This window comes from Solanum lycopersicum, chromosome 8 (genome assembly GCF_036512215.1).
Source record: "Solanum lycopersicum chromosome 8, SLM_r2.1".
NCBI classification, from domain to species: Eukaryota; Viridiplantae; Streptophyta; class Magnoliopsida; order Solanales; family Solanaceae; genus Solanum; species Solanum lycopersicum.
Window position 1 is genome coordinate 50,139,553 of NC_090807.1, and position 27,677 is coordinate 50,167,229.

The window sequence follows — 27,677 nt, forward strand, 5'->3', positions numbered from 1 at the left end:
ATTTGTTCTTTAAATAATCAATTGCCTTTTGAAGCTCTATTGGAGTTCTAATAAGATTTATGTCATCAACATAAAAAACAAATACAACAAATTCCGATATTGTTTTCTTTATAAAGATACATGGACAAATTGCATCATTTGTATAACATTTCTTAATTAAATACTCACTAAGACGGTTATACCACATGCATCCAGATTGCTTTAAACCATATAATGATCTTTGCAATTTAATTGAATACATTTCTCGAGATTTCGAGTTACATAATTTAGGCATCGCAAATCCTTCAAGAATTTTCACGTATATCTCATTATCAGGTGATCCATAAAGGTAGGCTGTAACCACATCCATCAAATGCATTTCAAGTTGCTCATGGACTATGAAACTAATGAGATAACGTAATGTTATTGCATTCATAACGGGTGAGTATGTCTCTTTATAATCGACACCAGGCCTTTGAGAAAATCCTTGTGCCACAAGGCATGCTTTATACCTTTGTATTTCATTTTTCTCATTTATTTTTCTCACAAAAATCCATTTGCAACCAACATGTTTAACATCATTAGGTGTTTGAACTATAGGTCCAAAAACTTCACGCATGGCAAGTGAATTTAACTCTGATTTGAATTGCTTTTTGCCATTTTGGCTAATCATTTCTTTGTCGATATTCTATAACAGATTGAGGTTCATGATCCTCATTATCTTGTATGATATTTGTTGCAACATTATTTGCAGAGACATAATCAACCACTATTTCTGATCGATTCAGATTAATTTCAACATCTCTTAAATTTATGGATAATTCATTATTTCCTTGAGTTTCAAGTTTATTGATTCTTTCATGAACATTAGACTTATTCAAATTTTGAACTTCCATATGAGATTCTTTCATAGTACCATCTTGGATTTTAATATTTCTTTTATAGGATTTTGATCCTTAGAAACCAATGGTCTACCATGCTTTAGGTGTGCTTTTGACTCATTAGCTATGACAGTAATGGATGGTCCTATAGTGATATCAGTTTGAATTCGGACATTCTCTACAGAAATATGTGATTTAGTAATCCTTTTCAAATCTGTAAATGCATCTTGCATTTGATTTGCAGTTTTCTGCAGATGAAAAATCTTTTGTACTTCTTGTTCAGAGGTAGAAGAAAATGGATCAAGATGAGACAATGATAAATTTTTCCACAAAATTTCTCATTTTATTTCACTATTCTCTCCCTTTAATTTTGGTAAAACTATCTCATCAAACCGACAATCTGCAAATCGAGCAGTAAACATGTCTCCAGTCAATGGTCAAGATAGTTAATGAAGGGTGACTCAAACCCAACATATATTCCTAACCTTCTTTGAGGGCCCATTTTAGTGCGGTTTGGTGGTGCCACAAACACATGTACAGTGCATCCAAAAATTCTTAGATGGGATATATTAGATTCTTGACCCATAACCAATTGCAATAGAGAAACCTTATGATAATTTGTCTGTCTGAGACGAATAAGTGTTGCTACATGCAAAATTGATGTCCCCAAACAGAAGTGGACAACTTAGTTTTCATAAGCAATGGTCTTGCTATTAATTGTAGACGTTTAATTAATGACTCAGCGAGACCATTCTGAGTATGAACATGAGCAACAGAGTGTTCAACTCTTATCCCAATACCTAAACAATAATCATTAAATGATTGGGATGAAAACTCTGCAGCATTATCAAGATGAATGGACTTTATCTGATTATCAGGAAAGTGTTCCCTTAACCTTATTATTTGTGCCAATAATTTTGCAAATGCCAAGTTACGAGATGACAATAGGCACACATAAGACCATCTAGAAGAAGCATCTATTAGAACCATAAATTATCTAAATGAATCACTAGGTGGGTGAATAGGTCCACAAATATCCCATGTATATGTTCCAAGAACGCAGGGGACTCAATCTCAACTCTCGTAGTGATGGTATCACACTTAACTTGCCTTGATAACAAGCAATACAAGAAAGTTAACCATTTAAAAGAACTTTTAGGTCCTTTAATGGATGTCCATTCATATTTTCTGTAATTCGTCTCATCATTACTGACCTAGGATGTCCTAGACGATCATGCCAACGTACAAATGTATTGGAATCAGTAAACGTCTTATTTACTATAAAATGTGCCTCAATTGCACTAATTTTTTTCCAATACAAGACAGAAGATAATGCTGTGGACTATTCTATAACACAGGTGATACCAAGATATTCAAGATTTATTTCATCCATTGATTGGATATGATAACCATTTTCACGGATATATTTAAAACTCAACAAGTTTCTCTTAGATTTTGGAGAATAGACAGCATTATTAATGATGAGTTTAGTTCCCTTGCAAAATTACAATGACTCTTCCAAAACCCTCAATCATATTAGTACTACCAAAAATTGTAGTAATATTTATTTTGCCCATACTTAAGTGATAAAACTATTTCTTATTTTTCGAATATCGTATGTGTTGTACCAGAATCAATCAAGCAATATCTTCATATTTCGATAATATGTTTTTAGAATTATCCATATTTTCACATGAAATGACATACACAAAATAAATATATATTAAATATTAGTGTTGCATGCTGAATTAGGTACTAAATTGGATCTTAGTACCTCATATCACCCTCAGACCAATGGGCAGCTGAGCGAAAAATTCAATTGTAGAATGATATGCTTCGTGCGTGCGTGATAAATTTTGGTGGTCATTGGGATCAGTTCTTACCTTTAGTAGAATTTTCGTACAACAATAGTTATCGCTCGAGTATGGATGTGTCTCCATATGAGACATTATATGGGAGGAGATGTAGGTCTTCCATTGGTTTGTTTGATGCATTCGAGGTGAGACCTTGGGGTACTGATATTTTGAGGGAATTGTTAGAGAAAGTGAAATTCATATAGGAGATGTTTCTAGATTTTCAGAGCAGGCTGAAGGAGTATGCAAATCGAAAGGTCAAAGTCTTATAGTTTATGAAGGGTGTCAAGTCTTGTTAAAGGTTTCACCCATGAAGGGTATGATGCATTTTTGTAAGTGGGGTAAGCTTAGTTCGAGGTATATTGGACCATTTGAAGTTCTTAAGTATGTGTGGGGTGGAATTTGAATTGGCCTTTCCTCCATGGTTATCAGGTGTGCACTTAGTGTTTTATGTGTCTATGTTGAAGAAACAATATGTTGAAGAAACAATATGTTGATAGAAACTATATTATTTGATAGTATTCAATCCCTTTCTTTAAGAGCTTGTATTAAGAGGAAGAGCTTGTAGCCATTCTAGATAGGGAGGTCTACAAGTTGAGGTCAAAAGAGATTGCCTCAATGAATGTCTAGTGGAAGAATCGCCAAATTGATAAGTGCACTTTGGATTTTGAGTGGCATATCAAAAGAAGATATTCACACCTTTCGTTGATTCAGGTACCTTTTATTTCCATCACCTTCTTTGTTCGTTTGAAGATGAATGATGGATAAATTGGTATCTAATGTAACGACTCATATGATTGTTTTGAGTACTACAAATTTTTATTTCATAAAATACTTTCGCTAGATTCTAAATGGATATTTTAGATTATTCATAGTTACAATATGAAATTAGTAGGATAGTTTTAATAGTTAAATTAGTCGGTGCTTCAAGAATGTAATAATAAAATTAGTAAGATTTAATATTCGTTGGTTCATAATTAGTTACCCTGGAGAATTAATAAGACTAAGCCAGAGAAACACTACATGTGGTGTCAACTAGAAGCGATTGCCATCAAGGTAATGCTTCAACTTCTTTATTTATTTTTGTAAATATAATGAGTTTTATTTATTATTAGTATGTTGCATTGTTATTGGTTGGGAAAGAGAAATCAAATTGAAAAGAGGTTGGAATTGGAAATTTCTCATATACATGTAGGTTTATATTAATTGGGGGTAAAAAATTGTAATTCATTGTAGTGAGTTTCATCACGAAGTTTAAGTTAGAGAAAAAGTGTTTAAATTCTACATTTAAGAAATAAAGTTGATCGTTGAATGGTTGGCCATTCATTTTATATAATGATGTGCTGGGAGAAAGAAGTCTCAAAGTTATATTTTAAAGGCAGGGTTTGTATCTTGATTGAGAAATTAATGCACTTGGGGAATTAATAGTTATCTGGAAATTGTGGGTTTAAAGAGAATGGAAGTTCAACACTTAGCGGTGCGATTTGATTATAGTGTTGCAATTGGTTTCGAATACGAGTAATTGGTTTCACAAAATAGTGAGTTTAAATTTTTAAATTAACTTAATTATCATATTAAAAATCAAGATTTTGATATATGAAGTTAGGTAATTCAATATTAGGTGTATCAAATTATTTAAATTCCATTGAAGTTATGCTACTTGGAGGAATTAAGGCTTAATTACCCTTAGGTTTGAACTTTAGGAAATTGATTGAAAGAATTAGGTACGTTTTTTGTCTAGGCTAGACATAGAATAGATGAGTGTTTATAGAATTATTAACTTACAAATTATCCACATATACTTAATAGATTGTAAAGGTTCGGATACATTGAGGAAAAGAAAAACATTGGAGAAATATTTTACTTGACTTAAGTTCTCCGGTGGAGGTAGGTTATGGTTTATTCTTTTTGATATATAGACTCTTAAAAGAGATCGATATGCATTGAGTGATATTTTTGAAGTTATCTATGTACTTAATTGTGTGATCGTGTGACTTGGTGGTGTGGTTTAGATAATCTTGAACCTTCTCTATCGAAGTGATGCCTTGAATAAAGTAAGTTTGATAAAATATTGTTAAGGAAGTGAAAAGTGGTGATAATAAATGATAAATTAACAACATATTTTTGGATCGGGGTGTCACGTACCGATACGATATTATTGGAATGGGGTGTCACGTTCCGACACAATATTATTAGATCAGAGTGTCACTTTCTGACACGGTATTATTGGATCCAGATATCACATTCTGACATGGTATTATTGAATCAGGGTTTTGCACCTAGGTGTCACGTTTCGACATAGTAGTATTAAAGAGGATAACAAATTGAATTAATTGAATGTACTCAATCTTAAATAACCCATTACCTAAACAAATGTGGCGTGGAGGCATGAATCTTCGTGTGTATGCTTGATATCATCATTGATTACGTACTTTCTTCAATTGTCACTTGTTCTTGTCGTTTGTTATTTATCACCTGATTAGTGCTATAGTTGATTTTATACTATTACTTTATGCATTTAGTTACTATTTTGAGTCGTCCAATGATATTTACTTAGTACATGTTGTCTGTACTGAGCCTTACTTGTATTATTCTTTGCTTTTCTTTTTTGGAGTGCATCGAGTGTACCTACGACTTTGAATTATCCTCAGCTCCGACGGGTTATAGGATCTTAGTCTAATTAAGGCGTGTTTATGAGATTTTGGTTATAGTCTAGGGGTTACTTGAACCTTATATTGCTAAAATTTATAGCTTCTTCTTCTTCTTCTTCTTCTTCTTCTTCCTCCTCTTTCCTTCTCCTTCCTCCTCCTCCTCCTCCTTCTTCTTCTTCCTCCTTCTAGTTTTGCCATTAATAACATTTTATGTACTAGTGAATTTTAAATAAAGGTCTGAAATTTGTGGAGAATCATATAACTAGTGAAATGAGTGATGCTTATCAGTTTTTTTGGAAGTTATTTCTTCCCTTTTCTTTTTATTTTGGGTACTCTTTCTTGAGAAGATGAGTATTAGAATGTAAAAATTTGACACATATTTTGTCTGTGATTAGTTTTCATAATGGATAAGGGTGATGTAGAGATGGTGAATGCCGAAAAGAATGTCCATGCTAGAGATGTCCTAGTGTCAAATGAATCCCTGGTCAACTACGAAAATGGTTTTAAGACAGAAGGATTGATTGGCATAAGCAATGTTGAGAACAAGACAAATGATTAAAGTGATTCAAAGAGAGAGGACTTGAAGAATTCTAGAAGTGAGATAGAGGACCAGCTCAACTCTAAGAGTTAGCCAGAGGCACACGGCAATGTGGTCTATGAGGAGAAAAACAATTCACAAGGCCCAAAAAGTGCTAAAATATTGAAAATAGAGAAGGGGAACTTGAACAAAATGTGTTAGCTGGAAAACAAAAATACCTACTATTGATGCTGAAACAGGTGATACGGTAAGTGGATATTTGAGGGTTATTAATGATGAAGTACACAAGATTCTCTTCAAATTTCATACCTTAGTTTTTACAAGAAAAGTAACTTTATATCTAATTTCATTCCATAACTTCATCTCAAAATTGAGTGATAGGGAAAAAACACTCCAAAAAACAAACACGATGGGCCCTAATATTCAAGTTGTTTTCACTTTTTCCCTCCAAATCACTCACAAAGGCTCCAAAACGATTACTTCCAATTTATATTTACAACCAAACACAACTCCAATTCTCAATAATCATTATTCACTATCAAGAAGAGTGAATAATGATGATTGAAAATGGACTTGTGTTTGGTTGTGAATATAAATTGGAGTTGATTGTTTTTAGTTATTGCAATTGATTCAGAGTGAAAAAGTACTTTTTCAAATTTTCTCAATTTTCATGGACAAAGTCCCTTATATATAATCTATTAGCAAAATCATGCATTCCTCCACACAAAAAAAACCTTAACCCTAATTTCATCAAAACAGAATTGAGGATACAAAAACAAACAGACAAAAAATATTTTTCATTTCCGTATATTAACTCTAAACAGAATGAAAGCTAAAACAAAGGTCCTCCCACTGACCAATTCACCGTAAAAAATCATAACTTCATCCACCTATCAAATGAGTTTAATTTTTCATCTTTTTTCAAAAATAGAGCAACGTTCAACCGATAAACAAGTAATGCTGATGAGTAAAAAAAACTTAGAGAATCCATCAAATTAGCAATAGGTAGGAATCTACAATCGATTAGATCTTGATCAAGCAGAGTAGTATAACAAAGAAGGAAATGATTGTGAGCTTAACCCTCCAATGGCGGCTTTTGTTTTTTCAAATATTTTTTGGCATTAATTAATAGAAGAGTTTGCGTAGGATATGAGTGAATTCCTTTGTATTTATGTGAGAATTTTTGAGAATATAACTAAAATTACACTTAATTTAAGATTAATGTTTTATTTTTGTCTTATATTTTAGGAATATAAGTTTCAGCTATATATAATAAATTAGTAATTAGTTTAAATATAGATATATAAATAAAAAAAATATATTCAACATATTTATTGATTATATGCTATAGTTTGCTAAAATTCATGTAAAGTCTATACTGACTATATAATATATTGTACCTATATATGAATTATACACTGACCATACATTATGATACACTTATAAACTAAATATGGTTTAAATATATATGAAGTATACATTGACTATATATGAAGCATATATTGACTATTCAATCTCGATCAACTTTAATTCACCTTTGTTGTATGTTAAATTTTTTTTTTTTAAAAAAGAAAAAACCACTAAGAAGACACAAAGGTATTAATGTCGAATCTAGAAGGAAAAAGAAGAAGAAGAAGAAGAAGAAGAGTAGATGGTTTGGCCAATTTTAGTAATTTTACAGTCTAGAAGGAAAAAGAAGAAGAAGAAGAAGAGTAGATGGTTTGACCAATTTTAGTAATTTTACAATTTTAGCGAGATAAGGTACAAGTACTACCTAGATTATGACCGAAATCTCATACACACGAGTTAACTAAACTTAAGGTAATAATACCCCTGGGCCTATATTTTGTGATTTTGTACACCTTTATAGCTTACGTGGTATCCAAATATCTCCAGCGCACCTCAACTATGTTGAGTCATAGAGTGTGTCACGTAAGCCAAAAGGTGTATTAAATTACAAAACAAATGAGTTTGTGGGTGGGGGTGGGTGGGTAATAGGACCTTAGTTTAGTTATGTTGTGTCTTTGGGATATCGATCATAGTGTAGGAGGTACTTATCCTTTTCCCCAAATTTTACCTAAAATTTTGGCAACTGAAATAATCAAACGGTCATTTCTTATCATTTTTTCAGTATTTTACTTGATTGAAATAGTTATAACTAATAAAAGGTGTTCAGTTCAGTCGTTTGCTCTAAATCTAACAAGTTTATAAAATTAAAAGGAAGAAACTGTCTAATTACACAAAATAATAAATATGGTACGAATATTGTGTAATTATATAGTTTCTCACTTTTTATTTTATAAATATGTTAGGTTTAGGGCCAACGACTGAAATGAACACCTTTTATTATTTAGGACTATTAAATCAATTACAGAAAAATGATAAGAAATTATCATTTGTCTATTCACATTACCAAAATTTTAGCTATTGTAATGACTCATTTGATCGTTTTGAGTATTAGAACTTTTTATTTCATAAAATACTTCATGTAGATTCTAAATGGGTATTTTGGACTATTCGAAACTAAGTTACAAACTTAGAGCGTAGTTTTAGTAACTAAATTAGGTTGTGGTTTAGGAAGATAACATTAAAATTAGTAAGATTTAATATTTATTAGTTCATAATTACTTACCCTAGATAATTAAAAAGAGTAAGCAAGAGAACCACTATCTGCGGCATCAACTGGAAGCGACAACTGTCCAGGTAATACTTCAAACTCTTTGATTTCCAATAATATTTAGTATGTTGCGTTGTTAATGACAAGAAAGAAAAATCAAATTGAGAAGAGAATGGAATTGGAAATTCCTCATACACTTTAGTGGGTTTCATTATGAAGTTTAGTTAGAGAAAAGTGTTTCCATTCTATATTTAAGAAAGTTAACTGTGAAAGGTTGGTCATTCATTTTATTTAATGATGTGCTGGGAGAAAGAAGTTGTCAAGTTCAATTTTAAAGTTAGGGTTTATATTTTGATTGAGAAATTTATGCATATGAGGAGTTAATATATATCTGGTATTTGAGGGTTGAAAGTTAATGGGAGTTCAATACTTAGCAGTGCAATTGGATTATAGTGTTGCAATTGGTCTCTAGTACGAGTAACTGGTTTCACAAAGTAGTGAGTTTGAGTTTTTAATTAACTTAATTATCTTAATAAAAATAAATATTTGGATATTTGGATAAACAGAATTAAATATTAAGTGTATCGAATTATTCAAATTTCATTGAATTTATGTTAATTGGAGGAATTAAGACTTACCCTTTGGTTTAACTTTAGGAAATTGATTAAAAGAATTAGCTAAGTTTTTTTTAAATGCAACCCAATTTATATAATAAAATAAAAGTATAAATAAGACACCACAAGTGGTATGCATTCAACGAGAAAAAACCAGTGTAAAGAAAAACAAAAATGGAAAGCTTAAAAAGGAAGAGATCTATTTCATCTGCTCCGATCTCTTCCCAAAAGTTCTGGATCTTCTCCGATGAAAATCCAGCTTGTAGATCTCCATTTATCTCCCAACACCTCCGCACAAACTACAATCTACAAGACATATAAGTGTGGTGTGAGATCATTTATAGCAAAATTTCTCACTGAAACTATGATTCAAACCAATGACGACTTGTTCATATTTGAGTGGCGTGGATCTAAATTCAGTAGTGATATGAGATGATCTAGAGAATTTAAGTTTACTGTCCTTTGAAATGGCCTCAAATTCACATTCTCGGTCTCTGGGCAAACTTCATCCCAACTGAATCGAGCTTAATCCAGATAAGTCTTTCACCCCCTTCGATTGGCATTTAGTTTTCGTTGGTTCTCACCTCTGATTTATTGTCCTAGCAGGTTGAGCCCTAAAAGAGTTGATACCACTGCTCATGACAACAAAAAAACAGGTTTGGTTCCAAAGTTTACTAAATATTTCCTTGTTCTCGTTCTTGCATATCAATTGAGTTTGTTACCCAATTCCTTTTTGTTGATACATTTACTTAACTTGTCATTGCATAGAACATCCTCAGCCTAGTGGATCCACTGGCTAAACTTACGTGATCATCTAAAAAGTATAACCTGTTAATACACATGATGGCTACATGGTTTTGCATGGACATTTGAGTTAATATGAACTCTTGTCCCCACATCGGTGCTCAATACTACTCCTAAAATATACTTTAGCTCGTGCTTTTAAAAACAACTTCCTTTCCTTGGGTTGGGATAATTTGCTCAACACTTTAGCTATAAGAAACTATCTTGGTATCAATATTCTCTTTTTCTTATACAAAACTCTTTTGGAACTCTTAGTATCCTCTTAACTTAAATGTGAAAACATTTATTAACTCTTACAGAATACTTAGTTCCCTTATAGACTTTGAGAAATGAACTCAACTCTTAAAGAATACTAAGTTCCCTTATATTACTTTGAAGTAAGATCTTCATCTCTTTACTCTTTACTTGACTTGAACTTTAAGTCTTTAAAACAATATGAAAACGTTTGTGAAATACTTTAGAAAACTTTATAAACTTTACTTTGACTTGACTCTGAACATTCATTGAATTGAAGTATGGATTTAAGGTTCATGATCTCATGTTTATGGATGATGTCATGATTTTCAACTTGGAGGGTTCACGCGGGATTATGAGCATGAACTATTCAACTCAAAAACTCAATGGATAACATGTAATCGTCCAATGATTAGGAATATAGTTTCAAAAGGAATAAGGAACTCAATACTCAAGACATAGAACTTAAAAATACTACTCATCTAAATGATACTCAATTTATGAAATTCATGTGGAAGTTATTGGCATGAACAACTCGACTCAAAGGTCTAAGTAACTAGATGGAACTCATGTATATGACTCTTCCCTTTTTCATATTTACTTTCTCAAAGTTTATTTCAAGTCAATGATGGATCTCAAAGAATTCACAATTGAACTTAAAAGATTTCTTGAACTCTACTCTTAACTTTGTCTTGAATGTGAATCATGAATTCAAGAGTTATGGTTCATGATATGAAGGATCTAGGTGATATTTTAGCCTCATGAGTACATTCTACTCACTCTCATGCTCACTTACTTGATCCTTGAAACAAGTTACTAGAAGTTATACAAGCCTCCTCAAAAGGGCTCGAAATTACTCTCTTAAAAGGTTCATAAGTACTCTCAAAACTTAATCTTGAATTTACCTTGAATTTGAATTATTGTTTCAAGGTTATGGTTCATGTTATGAATGATTTATAAGTTTTTAGAAGTAGTTTTAAGTGTTTAGAATCAAAAGGAGTGAAGATACGCTTTAAATGAGCTCAAACGGGACAACTAATGGCTTAGGAGTGAGGGCAGGCGGCCCTGGCACGTTTCAGGTGCGGGAAGTCAGCCCCTAACATCGAAGGCTGAATTTGGGCGCACTGCAAGCGAGGTGCGCCAACATCCCCCCAGGTATGCTTTCGACGAATTTTGCTCTCATTTTCTGACCCTAAATCACTTTTAATTGATTTCTTTAATCATGTTTTCCTAGATTCAATCACCCAACCTAAGTAAACACTAATACATTCAAAATAAAACTCCAAACAACCAGTTTCAACCAAAGAATTCATAAAAAGGCCAATAAGACAAGACCTACAATGAACCTCAAGAACATCTAACACGAACTTGAAATCCTTCATTTTTTAGAAAGAAATTATGCTCAAAATACATGTTTCGTCTATGGAGGAACAAACCCAACACTATGGAAGTTTACATACCTCTTAGGGATTAGACCCATGGCAAAAATCCGCAAATAACTCAAGAACGTCGACGAACGCCTTCATCATTTCCTCTTTTCTCTTATTTACTCTTTTTTTCTCCTCTTTTATCTTCTTTTCTCTTCTTGTCTCTTCTTGAACTCTCTACTAAAACCATAGGCGTATATTAGGATTATAAAACTTAACCCAAAATGATTAGACCCCTAAAAAATTACTAAAAGTAAATTAAATCTGATTGGGTAAGGAAAGGACCAAAATACCCCTCACTATTTTCGGCTAACTTTTCTTAACTGGATGGCCTAACTTCAAATAGTCATATCTCACCCACCCAAACTCAAAACTTAGAAAACTCGGAGGATTTGGAAAGACAATTCAAAGATCTTTCCTATGATATCTTTTAGCACAAATAAATCATTTTTGCTAAGAGTGATGGTTGTTTTAAGTTTACCCAAAACTCATGCTTAGCTTAACTTGCAAAATTCCATATTTTTCTATTTCCAATTTATTTCTTTTTGGAACTCAAGGTGCTAAATCTAGTGAGCAGACCTTAATACTTAAGAAACATTTTAGACCTTGGTAAAATCTCACTCACTACAATGAACGATTTGAGTCTTAGCTCAAAAAATTTCCATCGTGTTACAACTTGAAATCATATCTTTCAAACAACTTATTAAGAGATAGAGATAATACCTCCCCAGTGAATATAGAAAGAATAGGAGATAGAGGTTCCCCTATCTTCACTCCCTAGTAGAATGTAAAAAGCCATATTGTTGCCAATTAATTAGTACCGAGTATCAATTATTTGCAAGAGTCCTCCAAATCTTATCAGTCACATTAGAATCAAAACCACACCTTTCTAGAACTTTAATCAAGAAATTCCAGTCAACTCTATCATAATCTTTGTCCATATCCACCTAAATAACCATATTATTTAGTTTACCCCTCAATATAATACCATAAACAATTTCTTGAGCTAAATTTCAAAGATATTTATACCCTTAACAAAGCCAAATTGATTCTGGCAACCTTGGGAGAAATCTTTCCAATCTATCGTGAATAAGCCAAGAAATGATTTTATTGAGAACGTTACTCAAACTAATTAGTCTAAGATCTGTAAAGGAATTCGCCACATCCTTTTAGGGATGAATATAGAATAATATGAGTGTTTAAAAACTCGTTAACATACAAATTATGCACATATACTTGATAGGTTGGAAAGTTTCTGAGGCATTGAGGAAAGGAAAAGCGTTGGAGAAGTAGTTTACTGGACTTTGGTTCTTCTGTAGAGGTAGGTTATGGTTTATTATATTTGATATATAGACTCTTAATAATGATTTATATGCATTGAGTGATATTGTGAAGTTCTTTATGTACTTGATTATGTGATTGTGTGACTTGGTTGTATGGTTTGGATAATCTATATGTTCTTTGTGAATGGTCTGGAATCTTGAGAATGTGTAATTTATAATATTGAACCCTCTCTATCGAAGTGATGCCTTGAATAAAGAAGGCTTGATGAAATATTGTTAAGGAAGTGAAAAATGGTGATAATAAATGATAAATTAACAATATACTTTTGGATCGGGGTGTTAAGCTGTGACACGGTATTATTGGATCGGGGTGTCATGTTTCTACATGGTATTATGGGATCAGGGTGTCATGTTCAGACACGGTATTATTGGATTAGGGTGTCACAATCTGACATGATATTATTTGATTAGGGTACCACGCTTTAACATAGTAATATTAAGAGAAAAACATATTTAGTTAACTGAATGTACTCAATCTCAAAGAACATATTTCCCAAACAAGCCTAGTGTGAAGAAGTCACCATGTATGTGCTTGATATTTGATAGGTTACATTCTTGCTTATGTTGTCACTTGTTCATGTCGTTTGTTGTTTATCAATTACTAAGTGTTATAGTTGATACTATTTTATTATTTTATGCATATTACTTACTATTTTGAGTTGGCTGTTGATATTTACTAAGTACATGTTGCCCTATATTGAGCCTTATTTGTGTTTTTCTTTGTTTTTATTTTGTAGAGTGCATCAAGTGTACCAACGACTTCGAATTTCCCTTAGCTCTATCCAGTCTCTAGAGTAACAGGTTGCAGGGTGAGTTATTCATTCAAGCTCGAGTTGAATTCTCTTGGTCATGGCATGATGTGCTTAGTTTTCAAAAATAAACAATTTAATTTATTTATTTTGGTGTTTTTGATACTTAAACTTAGTATTTGAAGATCAGATGTCCTTGGAGTGATGACTTTAAGGTTTTGGAGATAATATGTAATAGACTTTAGAGGTTTATTTGATTGGTTACTTTAATAAGTTGTGTAAAATTTTGCATTATGGTTGTTACTCGTTGTTGAACAATTGAATATAAGTCGGGGTCAAATTTGTTGTTTCTCCCACCTAGAGGTTAAGTGTGTTGTAACTCATAACTCATTTTGGGTCGTGACAAACTTGGTATCAGAGTTTTATGTTTGATGATCTCATCGGACATGTCCAGTAAAGTCGAAAAGGTATGAGGACACCTTTACTTTTCTTTGAGAGGCTATGGGACCTTACTAAAACTATTATTCTTCTTTATTTCGTGTTATTACTTGAATCCGATTGGTATCTGATCTTCTTCACTCTATTTCGTAGATAGTAGAATTAGACCAACAACTATGAGAACACCAACATGTTTAAGAGAGGTTTCTCTAAAGCCAACCATTGGGGCTACATCTCGAGGAGGAGAAATGGAGAGAGGTCATGGTAGAGGTAACGGTAAAAGGACCACTAGATGCAGAGAACAAGAACCATGTCCAGTTAGGGATAGAGTAGTGACTCCTCCATCGACTAACGAGGTAGCGAGAGAGGGTGATAAAGGGGAAGAGGTGATGATTCAGGAGAAGAAAGTACCACCCAGCCTGCTTCAGAGACGATAAATTAGGTTGTTACTTATCTCAACGGGTTATCTGATCAGGGCCAAACACCCTCAGCGTTTCTTGCACCAACACCTTAGGATTAGGGAGTACAATATGCAGTTGTTGTGTCTCCTGCATGGATGCGTCGTTAGAAATCGGCATGTTTACCCGATTGACTAGAGGGCCTATAATAAATAGTGACCAGCATGACCTTTTTATTAAGTCCTTAAAGTTGAAACCTCTAGTATTCTAGGATACTAAATCTAAAGATACTTATGATTTCCTGATTGATCTTCATGAGTTGCTACATAAGATGGATATAGTGAAGAGGTTCGGTGTTGAGTTTGTGACTTATTAGTTACTATGGGATGCCAAAATGTGGGAGAGGTCTCATGTTGAGTGTTGACCACCAAAGACATCACCTATGACTTGGACACCCTATTGTAGTTTCTTTATGGAGAAGCATATACCCCGGACTTTAAGGGACATGATGAGAGATGAGTTCCTAAACGTAGAGAAAGCAAGGATTTATGCTGCAGCTTATGAGGCTAAACTTTTTGCATTACCCAGGTATGCCACTCAATGTTACTTCAGTCCGGAAGAACGGATTCGCCACTTTGTAAAGGGATTGAGGTCAAATTTGTAGATTCCAACTTTACAGATAGTTACTTCTAGAAAATCTTTTTAGAAAGTGGTTGATTTTGTACTAGAGGTAGAGGAGGTGAAGCCGGTTGACTTAACCAAGGTGTCAACATTTAAAAATTTCCCTAATGGAGGCGAGTTTAGCAGTTCATACTCTAGATGGAAGAGTTTAGGGAGCTATCTACATGATCTATTCATTCTTCAGGCCAGGCTTAAGTTGAGGGTCCATTGCATACCAGTCAGCCTTTTTAAATGTTTGGGGATATCTTTAGTCATATTTGTCTTCACAAAAACCTACACTCGATCCAATATCCTTCTTAGGGCATGTGGTTTCTATCGATGGAGTGATTGTAGACCCCACTAAGATAGAAGTAGTGACGGGTTAGGTAAGGCCTATTAATGTTTCATAGATAAGGAGCTTCGTTGGTTTAGCTAGCTACTACCACAGATTCATCAAAGGATTCTCTTCCATTGCTTCCAACATAACCAATTTGACCAAGCAAAATGTTCCATTTGTATGGTCGGATGAGTGTGAATAAAGCTACCTAAAACTCAACACATTGTTGAGTAATGCACTGACTCTTGCCTTACCAGTGGAAGGTAAGATTTTCACTATATATTGTGATGCATCTTATTCTAATTTGGGTGTAGTGCTAATGCAGGAGAGGAATGTAATTGTATGTTTCAAGAAAATTAAAAATGCATGAATGTAACTATCCTACCCATAATTTGGAGTTGGTTGCAATGGTATATGCATTGAAGTAGTGGAAGCAGTATCTATATGGGATCAAGCGTGAAGTGTATACAAATCAATTCAGCTTACAATGTGTGTTCACTAAGAAGGATTTGAATTAGAGGCAAAGGAGGTGGATGGAGTTATAGAAATACTATGATGTTGCTATTTTAAATCACCCTGGAAAAGCTAATGTTGTGGTAGATGCCCTAAGTAGAAAGTAGGGAGCATGGGTAGTTTAGTCCACTCACATGTTTTTAGACGCTCATTGGCTAGAGAGGTTCAAACTCTAGCTTATGAATTTATGAGGCTAAAAGTACTTGAGAAGGGACAATTCTTGTCTTGTGTAGAGGCAAGATCTTCTTTCTATAGAAGATTAAAATAAAAACATTTGATGATGAGAAGCTAAGCCGAATTGGAGATATGGTATTGCGAGGAGAGGCTAAAGAGAATTTAATTGATCAGGAAGGTGTCTTGAGAATCAAGGGGTGGAATATGTGCCTCGTATTGATGATTTGACTCATACTATTCTTATAGAGGCGCATATTTCAATGTATGTCATACATCCTGGTGCAACTAAGATGTGTCATAATTTGAGACAACATTATTCTGGAATACAATGAAGCATGATATTGTTGATTTTGTTGCCCATTGTCCACACTGCCAGCAGGTAAATTATGAACATCAGAGGCCTAAGGGATACTTCAGAGAATGTTCATTCCTGAATAGAAGTGGGAAAGAATTGCAACGGATTTGGTGGTTGGTATTCAAAAGACATTGGGTAAGTTTGATTCTATTTGGATAATTGTTGAAATGTTATTTAAGTCTCCTCACTTAATTTCGCCAACATGACTTATAATGCAGAGAAGTTAGCCAAACCCTATACTCGTCATATTGCATGGAGTTCCAATGTCCATCATATCAGATAGAGGTACGAAATTTACTTCTAACTTATTGAGGAACTTGCATAGTAAATTAGATACTAGATTGGATATTAGTACTGCATTTCACTCTCAGACCGATGGGAAGTTTGAGCAAACAATTCAAGTTTAAGATGATATGCTTCGTGTGTGTGTGATGGATTTTGGTGGTCATTGGAATCAATTCTTACCCTTAGTAGAGTTTTCATACAGTATTATCTATCACTCGAGTATTGATATGGCCCCATTTGAGGCATTGTCTGGGAAGATATGTAGGCCTCTCATTGGTTAGTTTGATCATTCAATGTGATACCTCGGAGTACTGATATTTTGAGGGAATTGTTAGAGAAAGTGAAATTCATACATGAGATGTTTCTAGAAGTTCAGAGCAGGCTGAAGGAGTATGCAAATCGAAAGGTCAAGGTCTTAGAGTTTATGAAGGGTGAGCAAGTCTTGTTAAAGGTTTCACCCATGAAGGGTGTAATTCAATTTTATAAGTGGGGTAAGCTTAGTTCGAGGTATATTGGACCATTTGAAGTTCTTAAGTGTGTGTGGGAGCAGAATATGAATTGGCCTTTCCTCCATGGTTATCAGGTGTGCACTTAGTGTTTCATGTGTCTATGTTGAAGAAACAACATTGTGATAGAAACTATATTATTTGATAGTATTCAATCCTTTTCGATATGAAATTGTCTTAAGACGGAGAGTTTGTAGATATTCTAGATAGGGAGATCTACAAGTTGAGGTCAAAAGATATTGCCGTAGTGAATGTCTAGTGGAAGAATCTCCAAGTTGATAAGTGCACAATGGATACTGAGGAGGATATGCACAAAAGATATCCACACCTTTCTTTGATTCAAGTACCTTTTATTTCCCTTGCCTTCTTTGATCGTTCGAGGATGAACAATGAATAAATTGGTATCTAATGTAACGACTCATTTGATCATTTTGAGTACCAGAGCAATTTTTTCATAAAGTACTTCTACTAGATTCTAAATGGACATTGTGGACTCTGCGTAACTACATCATAAAATTAGTAGGGTAATTTAAATAGTTAAATTATTCGATGCTTAAGAAATATTACATTAAAATTAGTAAGATTAAATATTTATTAGTTCTTTATTAGTTACCTTAAATAATTAAAAAGACTTAGCGAGAGAAACACTACATGTGGTGTAATTAGAAGCGACTGCCATCCAAATAATGCTTCAACTCTTATATTTCTTTTAGTAATATGTAATGAGTTCTATTTATTAGTAGTATTTTGCATTGTTATTTGTTGGGAAAGAGAAATCAAAATGAGAAGAGGTTTGAATTAGAAATTTATCATATACATGTAGGTTTATATTAATTGGGGGTAAACAATATTTAATGCATTGTAGTGGGTTAGTTATGAAGTTTAAGTTAGAGCAATGGTTTTTGCATTCTTGATTTAAGAAAGTTGACTATTGAAAGGTTGGCCCTTCATTTTATTTAATAATGTGTTGCGAAAGGAAGTTGCAAAGTTCAATTTTAAATGTAGGGTTTGTATTTTGATTGAGAAATTTATGCACATGGGGAGTCAAAAGTTATCAGGTAATTGTGGGTTTAAAGAGAATGGAAGTTCAACACTTAGCGGTGCAATTAGATTATAGTGTTGCAATTGGTTTATATTACGACTAATTGATTTCACAAAATAGTGAGTTTGACTTTTTAAATTAACTTAATTATCATATTATTGATATATGGAGATAGGTAATTAAATACTACGTGTATCGAATTATTTAAATTCTATTTAAGTTATGCTAATTGGAAGAATTAAGACTTACCTTTAGTTTGAACTTTAGGAAATTTATTAAAAGAATTAGGTAAATTTTTTGGTGTAGGCTAGACATAGAATAATATGAGTGTTTATAGACTCATTAACTTACAAATTATTAACATATATTTGATAGATTGAAAAGGTTCGGATACATTGAAGCAAGGAAAACATTGGAGAAATAGTTTACTTGACTCGGTTCTTCGGCTGAGATAGGTTATGGTTTATTCTATTTGATAGATAGACTCTTAATAGTTATTTTTATATACATTGAGTAATATCGTGAAGTTCTTTATATACTTGACAGTGTAATTGTGTGACTTGCTTGTGTGGTTTTGATAATCTATGTGTTCTTTGTGAATGGTCTGGAATCCTCAGACAGTAAAATTTATAATCTTGAACCCTCTCTATCGAAGTGTTGCCTTGAATATAAAAGGCTTGATGAAATATTATTAAGGAAGTTAAAAGTGGTGATAATAAATGATAAATTAACAATATATTTTTACATAGGGGTATCACGTTCTGACATAGTATTATTGGATCGGGGTGCCTCGTTCAAACACAACATTATTAGATCAGGGTGTCACATTCCTGTACGGTATTATCGGATCGGGATGTCACATTCTGACATGGTATTATCGGATCGGGGTGTCACTTTCCGACATGGTTTTATTGGATCTAGGTGTCACGTTCTGACATGGTAATATTAAAGAGGAAAACATATTAAATTTGCTGAATTTTCTCAATTTAAAGGAATCCATTTTCCAATGTGGCGTAGAGGAATGGATCCTTGTGTGTGCTTGATATCATTATTGATTACGTACTTGATTAAGTCATCACTAGTTTATGTCGTTTGTTGTTTATCACCTGGTAAGTGTTATACTTGATTTTATACTATTACTTCATGCATATTACATACTATTTTGAGTCGGCCGGTGATATCTACTTAGTACATGTTGCCTGTACTGAGACCTACTTGTGTTTTTCTTTTGTGGAGTGCATCGAGTGTACCACCAACTTCAAATTTCCCTCAGCTCAGAGGGGATTAAAAGGATCTTAGTTTAGTCAAGGCATGTCTATGAGATCTCAGTTATAGTCTAGGGGTTACCTGTACCTTATCTCGCAAAACTTTCAGAGTTACTAAAATTGGCCAGACCTTGTACTCTTCTTCTTCTTCTTTTTCCTTCCAGTTTCGCCATGAATAATATCTTTTCCATCTTTCTTCCCCCTCCTCTTATTTTTTCAATTAATGCGTCTTCCTAGTTGTTTATCCTTTTTTAAAAAATTTGATGCACTCAAACGCGAATCATTTAGATCGAATTATATATGAAAAGACTCGAGACATCGAGATGATTACATATCTAAAATTTGATATTGTTTAGAGATGAGTTCGAGTTGGTCAAGATTGAATAGTCAATGTCTACTTCATCAGAGTTAAAATATATTTAGTTTTTTGAGTGTATCGTAACATATAGTCAATTTACAACACATATATTGGTATGCTATATTATATAGTCAGTATATACGGAAAAGACTCAAAAATACCCTTAAAGTATCGTAAATAACTCAGATTTACCCTTTTAATCCATCAAAACATCACCAATTATGGATGGTCCACAACTTTGAAATCATAAGCATGATAAAAGAAGAACAAAGATTTACTAACCTATGGCCGCGAAGATCCACTTTGAAACCGAGTCATGAAATCAAATTCAAAACCCAATCGCAAAGTGAAGAAATCTTCAAATTGTTTCTTACCTCACCCGCGAAAATGAGGGGAATTGGATGAAATTGAGAAATATGAGGGAAAATTTAGATATTAGGGATCTTATTAGTCTACATGGAAGTCGGAAACCTTTGGCCCTTATGTTGCATCCATGTGGAGTTCACGTGGCACTTAAGTATGCCTCAATACTTTGACGGGAAGGGTTGAGCCACAATATAGTTTAATGGAAAATATGAGAAATTTCCGATAGTTTGGGGGAATTTTTGAGCCTTTTTGTATTCTTTATATGACTTTTAGCAAACTATAGCATATAATCAATGTATATATCGAATAGTTCTTTTAATTATAAACTATATTTATTTGTAAACTAATTACTAATTTATATTATATATAACTATTTCTAAAATATAAGACCAAAATAAAACATCACTCTTAAATTAAGTGTCATTATAGTAACTTTCTCAAAAAGTCACACATAAAGACAAAGGAATTAACTCATATCCTACTCACGCTCTTCAGCTACTTAGTGCCAAAATTTATTTGAAGAAGCAAAAGTCATCATTGGAGGATTAAGCTCACAGTGGTTACCGTCTTTGTTAACATCCTATTTCGATTGCAGATTCCTGTATGTTACCGAGTCTGATGGATTCCTGTAAGTTTTTTATTCGTCGTTATTACTTGTTTATCTCTTGAAAGTTGCTTTGTTTTTGAAAAAAAAAAATCACACTTGGTATGTGGATGAAGTTTTTGTGTTTTTTTCGGGTGAATTAATTGGAGGGAGGACCTTTTTTAGTTGTGATTCTGTTCAGAGTTAACATTCGAGGACGAAAAAATGGATTTTCTTTTTTGTTTATTTTTTTTATCCTCAAATCTGTTTTCATGAAACTAGGGTTAGGTTTGTTTATGTGTGTTCTTTTGTGGAGGAATTCATGCTTTCGCTAATAGATTTTATATATAAGCAGGATTGTCCATGAAAATTGAGAGAGTTTGAAAAACTTTTTTGACTCCAATCACTCGGAAAAAAAACTCAAAAAAATAACTCTAATTTATATTCACAACCAAACACAAATTCGATATTTAATCATCATTATTCACATTGAATAATTATGATTGAAACTTGAAGTTGTTTTTGAGTTTTTGTGAGTGATTTGGAGTGAAAAAAGTTTAAAACAACTTCACCTTTATCGCCAATCGTGGTTTTTTTGGGGGGGTCTTTCCTCCTTTGGCAGTGATATCAGTGGCAAAAGAAGAAAAGAAGTTAAGTTATTCATGAATTTTGAAATGAATTTATAGAATGAAATAATATATGAAGTATTTTTTTCTTGTGAAAAATTATATTTGAAATAAAGGTATGAAATTGGTAGAGAATCATATAACTAGTAGAACGAGTGATGCATATCAGTTTTTTTGGAAGTTGTTTCTTCCCTTTCCTTTTTCTTTTAGGTTCTCTTTCTTGAGAATATGAGTATTTGAATGCCGAAATTTGATACATATGATAGGTTTTCTGTGACTAGTCGTCAGAATGGATATGGGTAATGTAGAGATGGTGGATGCCAAAAAGAATGTCCTTTCTAGTGATGTCCAAGTGTCCAATGAGTCATTGGTGAAGTACGAAAATGGTGTTAAGACAGAAGGATTGATTGGGATAAATAATGTTGAGTACAAAATAGATTATGAGAGTGATTCAAAAGGAGCGGACTTGAAGAATGTTAGAAGTGAAACAGAGAACCAGCTCAACTCTAAGAGTCAAGAAGAGGCACAAGACTATGTCAGTGAGGACAAAAATAGTTTACAAGTCCTACAAAGTGCTAAAAATGTTGAAAATGGAAAAGGAAAACTTGAACAAAATGTGTTGCTGGAGAACAAAACACCTACTATTGATGTTGGATCTAATGATATGGTAAGTGCTATTTGAAGGTGATTGATGATAAAGTACAGAAGATTGATGAAGGAGAATTGAATGAAGTTCATTAGAGTGAGAAAATGATCTATGAGTTTAATCATAATGGTAATGATATAATGGTTGATAGCCAAGAGGACCATTAGATTAAAACAATTGCTGCAACTGTTACCACTGATGATGCTAGATTGGATGAGTTTCCAAAAATAAAAATTGAATTTACTAATTCTTCTATAAGAAAAACGCCAAAACCAACTAGTTTAATGCTTTTGATCAATTCTTCAACTACAAATACTGGACAACATAGTAGCGTGTTTCCACTAAATGAATCAGTAAATTTGAATTTTCACTTTTTGAAACTCATCCAATCTAGCACCATCATTGGTAATAGTTGTAGCATTTGTTTTCATTTGATGGTCCTCTAGTCTATCAACCATTATATCTTTACCATTCTGATTAACCCTAAAGATCATTTCTCATTCAAAATAAACTTCATTCAGATCTCCTATATCAATCTTGTGTACTTCATTTTCAGTCACCTTCAAATAGACATTTTCCATATCATCCGTTTCAGCATCAATAGTAGGTGTTTTTTGTTCTCCAACAACACATTTCTTTCAAGTTCCCCAGCTCTATTTTCAAACATTTTAGCACTTTTCAGGCCTTATGAACTGTTTTTGTCCTCATCGGCTACATTGTCGTGTGCCTCTGACTAACTCTTAGAGTTGAGTTGGTCCTCTATCTCACTTCTAGTATTTTTCAAGTCCTCTCTCTTTGAATCACTCTGATCATCATTGTCTTATCCTCAGCTTTGCTTATACTAATCAAGCCTTCTGTCTTAACACCATTTTCGTAGTTGATCGGATATTCATTAAACACTAGGATATCACTAGCAGGGATATTCTTTTCAACAACCACCATCTCTACATCACCCTTATCCATTCTAACCACTAGTCACAGTCAACATAAGTATCAAATTTTGATATTCTAATACTCATCTTCTCAATAAAGAGCATCCAAAAGAAAAAGAAAATGGAAGAAATAACTTCCAGAAAACTTATCTGCATCACTCATTCCAATAGTTACATGATTCTCTTCAAATTTCATACCTTAGTTTTTACAAGAAAAGAAACTTTATATCTAATTTCATTCTGTAACTTCATTTCAAAATTCATGAATAACTTAACTTCTTTTCTTCCTCTGCCACTGATATCAGTGATAGGGAAGAAAGACTCTAAAAAACAAACAATATTTGCCATAAATTCAAGTTATTTTCACTTTTTTTCACCCCAAATTACTCACAAAAACATGAAAACAGTTAACTCCAATTTATATTCATAATCAAACACAACTTTAATTCTAAATAATCATTATTTACTATCAAAAAAAGTGAATAATGATGATTGAAAACGGAGTTGTGTTTGGTTGTGAATATAAATAGGAGTTGATTGGTTTTTAGTTATTGTGCTTGATTTGGAATGAAAAATAATTTTTTTTCAAATTCTCTCAATTGTCATGGCCAAAGTCACTTATAAATAAAATCTATAAGCAAAATCATGCATTCCTCCACGCAAATACACACACACAAAAATACTAACCCTAATTTCATCAAAACAAAATTGAGAATACAAAAGCAAATTGAAAAGAAAGTCATGTTTTTCATCCCCGTATATTAACTATAAAAAGAATGAGAACTAAAAAAAGGTCATCATGCGGATCAATACACCGGTAAAAAGCATCAGAACTTCATCCACATCTCAAATTAGATTAGTTTTTCCTCTTTTTTGAAAAACAGAGCAACAGTCGAGAGATAAACAAGTAATGCTTATGAATAAAAAAAACTTTTAGGAATCCATTAAATTTAGCAATAGTTAAATATTTGCAATAAAAAATTGGAGGTTGATAAAGCAAAGTAGCTTAACGAATAAGGAAGCGATTGTGAGCTTAGTCCTCCAATGGAGTCTTTTGATTTTCAAATATTTTTTGGCATTAAGTAACTGAAGTGTGTGTGTAGGATATGAGTTAATTCCTTTGTCTTTATGTGAGACTTTTTTGAGAAAATAACTAAAATGACACTTAATTTAAGATTAATGTTTTATTTCGGCCTAATATATTAGGAATATAAGTTCAAAATATATATAACAAAATAGTAATTAGTTACAATACATATAGTTATATAATTAAAAAAATAATTCAACATATTTATTTGATTATATGTTATATTTTGATAAAAGTCATGTAAAGTATATACTGATATAATATATCGTACCTATATATGAGTTACACTGACTATAAATTTTGATGCACTAAAAAAACTAAATATGGTTTAACTATATATGAAGTATACATTGACTATATATGAAGTATATATTGAGCATTCAATATCGACCAACTCAAATTTAACTCTAAATAATCTCAAAGTTTAGATATGAAATCCTCTCGATGTTTTAAGTCTTTTGATATATAATTTGCTCGAAACGACTTACCGTTGCAGTACATTATATTTTAAAGAAAATTAAGACACAACTAAGAAGACACAAAGTTATTAATGTCGAAATTCAAAGGAAGAAGAAGAAAAGTAGAAGGTTTGGCCAATTTTGGTAATATTGAGATTTTAGCAAGATAAGGTGCAAGTACTACGTAGATTATAAACAAAATCTCAGTGACACGTGTTAACTAAACAAAGGTCCTAATATCATGACTAGAGTCTACACCTTGGACTTGGTTGGCACCCGAAGACCATTGTTGGTCCCCAAGAGAACTTTCATCCTGGCTAACTACAAGCAGAAGACTAACTTAAGCATACAAAAGCTTAAAAATGAAATGAAGAACTTTGAATAAAATAATATATTCAACTAGCCATAAAATAGAAAACTTTAGTCTTTAAAACATTTAGTAAAATAAATGATTAATACAGACTCCTCAACTATATTGAATATCTATGAAGCCCCTAACCGATAAAGATGGAAGTCGGACAAGACCTAATGGATCAACCAGTAAACTGTGAAAAGGATTCATTTAAAAAGTATGACCTTTTTCTACCCATTATAGCTACATGCTTTTCATGGAGACTTGAGCTAATCTTAAAATTGCATCCCAACATCAATTCCCAATACTACTCCCAAAAATATATTGGCTCTTATGTTTTTGAAACCTATTGATTATATGGTTTAAGATTAGTGCTCAAAACATAGCTTTAAAAGCTCTCTTGGAAATCATCGTTTCCCTGCTTGTTTCATTTTAAAAATCTATTATTTTTGTCTGAAAAGTAGCCCGAAGGCTCTTTACTTGTTCAAATGTGAAAACATTCAATGTATCCTTGGAAATACTTAGTTCTCATATACCTTTGAAGAAGAGAACTTTACTTAGCTTGAAACTTGAGTCTTAAAACAAAGTTAAAATGTTTAAATAGGACTCTTGAAAACCTTTAAGAACTTTACTTGAACTTGTTCTTAACCTCTAGACTTGACTCTTAACCTTCCTTGAATTAAAGTATGGATTCAAGGCTCATGATATCATGTTTATCGATGATTTCATTATTTTGAACTTGGAGGGTTCATGCGGAATATGAGCATGAACTACTCAACTAGAAAACTCAAAGGTGCTCCTTATCTTACGAATGTTCAAGTTATAAGGTTCATGTCGAACTATGGGCATGAACAATTCAACTCAAGGACTTCATGGTAAACATGTAATAGTCACATGATTAGAAATAAAATTTCAAAGGTTTTAGCAACTTACTACTCAAGACAATTTGGAGATACTACTCCTCTTCAATGATACTCAATTTATGGTCTTCATGCAGAAGCTACGGGCATGAACCACTCGACTCGAAGGTTTAAGTAACTAGATGGAACTCATGTATACAACTTTTCTCATTCTCTAACTTACTTCCTCAAAACATAGTTCAATCAATGATGGATCTCATAGAATTCACAATTGAACTTAAAATCATTCTTGAACTCTACTCTTAACTCTCTCTTGAATGAGAATTATGAATTCAAGAGTTATGGTTTATGATATGAAGGATCTAGGTGATATTGTAGACTGATGAATGCATTCTCCTCACTGTCATGTTCACTTACTTGAGCGTTGAAACAAGTTAGTAGAAGGTGTAGAAGACTCCTCAAAAGGACTCGAAGGGACTCTCTCAAAAGGTTCGGAAGAACTCTCAAAATTTAATCTTGACTTTACCTTGAATTTGAATTATTGTTTCAAGGTTATGACTCATGTTATGAAATATTATAAGTGTTTACAAGTAGTATAAAGTGTTTAGAATCAAAAGGAGTGAATATATACTTTAAATGAGCACAAACGGGATAACCGACGGACTACGATTGGGGGCAGGCGACCCTAGCGCGTTCGGGACGCCAGCCCTTAACATCAGAGAGTGACTTTGGTTGCACTAGCCACGCCAGCCCTCTGGGCACATCTATGGTGCGCCACGCCAGCCCTCTGGGCACATCTATGGCGCGCCACGCCAGTATCCCCCAGGCATATTTTCAACGAACTTTTCTTTCATTTTCTACCCTAATTCGCTTTTAATTGATTTCTTTTTTAAATTTTTCCTTAGATTCCATTATCAACTTATTTAAATACTAACACACTCATAAAAATATTCCAAAAAAATCAGTTTTATCTCAAGAAATCATCAAAATGCCAACAAGACAAGATCTACAATAAATTTCGTGAACACCTAACAACAACTTGAATCCTTCAACTTTTTGAGAATGATTACGCTGAAAATAACATGTTTGGCATGTTGGTGAAAAAATCCAAAAATATGGAAGCTTACATACCTCTTAGGGGTTAGACCCATGGAGAAATTCTGCAACAAGATGCAAGAATCTCAATGAACGCTTGATCCTCCCCTCTTTTCTCCTCTTTTCTCTTCTTGCCTCTTCTTGAACTCTAAACTAAAATCCTAAACGTATTTTAGGATTATAAAACTGAACTTAAAGGAATATAACCCTAAATTATGACTAAAAACGAATCAAATCTGATTGGGTAAAGAAAGGACTAAAATACCCTTCACTATTTTCGACTAAGATTCATTAACTGCACAGTCTTACTTCAAAAGGTCATATCTCACTCATCCAAGCTTGAAACTCCAAAAACATGGTAGGGTTGTAAAGATAATTCAAAGATCTTTAATATGGTATCTTGTAGCATATCTAAATCATTTTGTACAAGGAGTCATGGTCGTTTGAAGTTGACAAAAAATTCATACTTAGCTTAACTTGCAAAATTTCAGATTTTTCTATTTCCAATTTAATTCTTTTTGGAACTCAAAGTTCTAAATCTAGTGAACTGACCTTAATAATTTAGAAATTCTTAATTCGTTGGTGAAATCTCACTCATTACTATTAACGGCTAAAGTGTTAGTTCAAAAAATATTCTGGGTTTCACAATTT

The 27,677-nt window shown here is 32.9% G+C and overlaps 1 long non-coding RNA gene across 7 annotated transcripts in view; it reads left to right on the forward strand.

Moving 5' to 3' along the window:
* Positions 1-6,544: 6,544 nt before the first annotated feature.
* The window catches only part of LOC104648810 (uncharacterized), a 43,477-nt gene continuing 22,344 nt past the window's right edge, over positions 6,545-27,677 (forward strand). For 3 of the 7 annotated variants that reach the window (XR_011211121.1, XR_011211122.1, XR_003247902.2), the window contains exons 1-5: positions 6,545-11,326; positions 12,842-12,919; positions 13,679-13,750; positions 16,590-16,700; positions 16,784-16,850. This is a non-coding gene — a long non-coding RNA (uncharacterized lncRNA). Of the gene's footprint in view, positions 11,327-12,841; positions 12,920-13,678; positions 13,751-16,586; positions 16,701-16,783; positions 16,851-27,677 lie in introns of all 7 variants that reach the window. The other 4 variants (XR_002028363.3, XR_003247905.2, XR_003247904.2 and 1 more) reach the window with 4 other exon arrangements.